At 37.5% G+C, this 3,893-nt stretch overlaps 1 protein-coding gene across 14 annotated transcripts in view; it reads right to left on the bottom strand.

Annotated features, from left to right (window-relative positions):
• Nucleotides 1-3,893, bottom strand: part of LOC116098755 (putative RNA-binding protein Luc7-like 2) — a 55,712-nt gene that overhangs the window by 46,631 nt on the left and 5,188 nt on the right. For 5 of the 14 annotated variants that reach the window (XM_031381589.1, XM_031381591.1, XM_031381598.1 and 2 more), the window contains exons 2-3: nt 3,424-3,497; nt 1,699-1,799 (exon numbers count right to left, since the gene is read on the bottom strand). The exons of the other annotated variants lie outside the window; for them this stretch is intronic. The gene's annotated coding sequence lies outside the window, so the exon portion shown is untranslated. The remainder of the gene's footprint in view (nt 1-1,698; nt 1,800-3,423; nt 3,498-3,893) is intronic. 14 annotated transcript variants of the gene reach the window in all.

Genomic DNA, 3,893 nt, shown 5'->3' with positions numbered 1-3,893 from the left:
AAAAGAAGAAAAAAAGAAAAAAGAAAAAGAAAAAGAAAGGAAAAAGAGAAAAAAGAAAAAGGAGTCTAGGTCTATTAGCATGGCTTTCTATTTGTATTTATTTTTATGGCAGTACAAATGTCTTTTTAAAATTAATTTAAGCACCAACCTGTAATGCCAACTCATTCAAGAAGCAGGACCTCAATTTCAAAGTCTGCCTAGAGCTACAGAGGATGATAAAGGCCAGCTTGGTATACGCACCGAAAACTTGTGTAAAACACCAAGTGCTGGAATATAGCACAAGTGTCTGCCTGGCTTTGTGGAAGACCGTAGGTCCAATACTCAGTACCACCCCACCAAAAGCTTGTGCGCGTACATACACAAAACTTAAAATTTTAGAAAGTTAGTTGCCAAAAAATATTAAGTAAGGTAAAGGTGATGCACACCTTTAATCCCAGCACTCGGGGGCAGAGAAAGGTGGATCTTTGCAGTTCAAGGTCAATTTGGTCTACAAAGCAAATTTCAGGACAGTCAGGGCTACACAAAAAAGCCCTGTCTCAAAAAAAATCAAAAAGTATTAATAGGAAACAACAAGCAAACCCCAGTAAGGGTGGGAAATATTTATCTACAACAGGGTTTCTCGAATTTTCAGTGTGCATCAAAACCATGAGAGTCAAGCAAGGTGCCAAATGCCTTTAATCTCAGCACGCAGGAACAGGAAGCATTGGATCTCAATTCCAGGATATATAAGAAGGTTCAATACCATACAGATTCACTCAAGAAAAACTAAACAAAATCTCAAATAATGAAAGATAGGCTCTTACTCTCTTCTCCTCTTGCTTCTGATCCCTTACCCTCTTCCCCCTCTCTCCTCATTCTTTTCCCCACCCCCTCTCTCCACATGCTCATAGTTGGCCTCTACTCCTCTACTCTACTTCTCCCCCCCCCAGTATTTCCCCCTCAACTCCCCTCCCCATGCCCTAAACTATTCTATACAAAACATAAAAAAGAAAGAAAAAAAGAAATTCAGAAGACTTTCTTAAACCTAACTGTTAGCTTGCATCTCAAGAATAAGCATTACAGGAATACAGCTGTTAGCTAGTCTGGGACACACTGTGACCCATAACAGTAGTCAACAAATGTTTTTGGGTTTTGGGGGGGGGAAGGGTGGCGGGGGGGGGGTAAGGTTTAGAGTTTGAGACAATCTCATTCTGTAGCCCAGCTGGCCTCAAACACAGAAACTCTCCTGCCTCAGCCACTCACTAGGCAGAATTAAAGGTATGAGTCACTATATCTGGCCAAATAAGTGTTTATTTGTAGAGTGTTTTGTCCAGCATACATGAAACCCTCAGTTTGATACTCAGTAAACAAAATTAAATGAGATAGCCTATGCCTATAATTTTAGCATTCTCAAGACAGTCAGGAAGATCAGAAGTTCAAGGTTATCCTGGGATACAGAAATTTCTATTTTGTATTTCTAAAAATAAATTTATAAAAACTAAACCTTTATTTAAAACATCTTCAAGCACTAACTGCAAAGAGCATAATATATAAACAGCAGGACAGAATACAACACAAAACTTGGTACAGTTTGTATCCTCCATAAATATCCCCCCTCCCTAACTGAAAAGCAAAGCTTTGGATAGTTCAACTCTTAAGATATAAAATTGAGGCCTACAGAAATCTGAGGTCTCAAGAAAATAAAAGCAAACAATTTACCATATTCTTGAGACAGGATAAAAGAGTCAGCAAAGGCAGCTGGTTAAATTCTTTTCACGTTGAGTCAAATAGGTCAAACATCAGTTGTACATGGTTCACAACTAAATTAAAACATATGGGTCAATAGAATGTTTTCTACAAAAAAATAAGTTAAGTTCTTTTTCTGGCCACTGTTATGAAACAAGATATGACATTTACTCAACTGACTGAACTACATGTTATTTTCTGATGCCTTTGACTTGTTAAGTTACTCAGCCAAAATAAAAACATGATGTAAACTTTATACATGTATATATTCATATATCTAGATAGATAGATAGATAGACAGGCAGACAGATAGATATATATATACATTGTAGCTGTCTTCAGACACACCAGAAGAGGGCATCAGATCCCATTACAGATGGTTGTGAGCCACCATGTGGTTGCTGGGAATTGAACTCAGGACCTCTGGAAGAGCAGTCAGTGCTCTTAACCACTGGACCAACTCTGTAGCCCCATAAACTTTTCTTTAAAAAACTACTTCCCTCTATGCCCTCAATAAGCCTACAAAATTAATAAATCTATTTTACATCTTAGCCTTGCCTTTCCATTTCTACCCAAGCAGCTGATAGTAAATGATCATTTAAACCCAAAACAACAGGAGCAGAACAATGGTGCATGCCTATTGCCCCAGCAACTTGGGAAGCTAAGGTTAGAGGACTGTTTGAGGCAGGAGATCCATAACTTCATTGCTAAAGTGCTTTGTTTGGACCCAAGTTTGATCCTTAGAACCCATGTTAAAAAAAAAAAAAATTATCCACAGTGGTACACACTTGTGATTCTAGCCTGCATGGAGAGACACAGATAGATCCCAGGTCAGGGGGACAATACCAGAAACTCTTCTCTTACCTCTACACATACACACCTGCATGCACACTCATGCATAGACCCACACCCACCCACACCCAAAAAGGAACAGACTGGATTTTCTTTGGGTGCTAAAACTGTTAAGATTCCTCTCAGAAACTTACCCTGTTTCACTCCCTCACTTTTTTTCTCCAATAAGATGATCCAACTTCTTTTGTCTTCTTAGTCTACAATTTCTTCGCAGACTGATTAGGGTGGGTAGGCCTGTTTATATTTCCTCAAAGAAGCAGTTCTGAACAGCTTCACACATCTTTTTCTTTCTTTGAAATCTACATTGGCCTCAAAACTCACCATTTTCCTGCTTCAGCCTCCCAAATGTAGAATGCTAGGATTACAAATGTAATCTTTCCGTGTTTGCAATTTCACTTTTTTTTTTTGTTTGAGCCCAGCCTAGCCTAGAATTCTAGCTATTCCTGCTTAACCCTCTCAATGGGATTATAAGTATGTGTCACTACACCCAACTAGAAGCTCATTAAGAAGCAACTATCTCATTTTTTCTAGTCTTACCACACTCACTGACCTTCAATCAGTATTAAGCCAATATGCTCAGCTCATTGCTTATCTGAACCCTAAACAACTTTAAGTTTCACTGTAAGCCTGTTACTGAACAATGAACGATTCAATGAACCTGAGCATGACCATAATAACATCTACTTGCTTTTGAAGTCCCCATCCTGCACATGTCCTTAGTTGACATCCTACTTTAACTAGAAACATACTTGCCACTTAGAGTGCTTACACATACACAAAAAACAATTTATCTTCTGTTCTATTTTTTTCCTAACCTGAAATACTGTCTCAAAAACATAGGCTTACTTGAGAAGTGCTTAAACAACTGCAGAGATTCCAAGATAATCTATGAGGTGAGATTTATTGTTTTCTGGGTTGCTCTGTAGACAGAAATATTATTTAGAATTCAAAATACAAAATAAGGGGGAAACGTTAACTGATTCACTATTCAAGTGCTAACAAGAGTTTTCAATGTTTTGGAGATGCCTGATCACTAACAAAATCAAATGGTTGCAGACATACGTGAAAACTGTTTGGCCTTATATGTACATGCTCTAGACTAAGAAAAATCCCATTATTGTATTTTTTTAAAATGTATGCTTGTACATTAAAGGCTATACCTCTTTTACTTAAAATGAAATGAGCCAAGTATAATAAAAGGATGGCTTACAACTAACTAAGATATAAGTGTAATTCATTAAGATGAGAAGAAAATTAAGAGAATATGTGTGTGTTGATGACAAGTCAAGAAACAAGTTACAATAAAGGTGATTTTA

The sequence above is a fragment of the Mastomys coucha genome, unplaced genomic scaffold, assembly GCF_008632895.1.
Source record: "Mastomys coucha isolate ucsf_1 unplaced genomic scaffold, UCSF_Mcou_1 pScaffold20, whole genome shotgun sequence".
NCBI lineage: Eukaryota > Metazoa > Chordata > Mammalia > Rodentia > Muridae > Mastomys > Mastomys coucha.
Note: the sequence above shows the minus strand (reverse complement) of the source record. Positions and strands in the feature narration are given on the sequence as shown.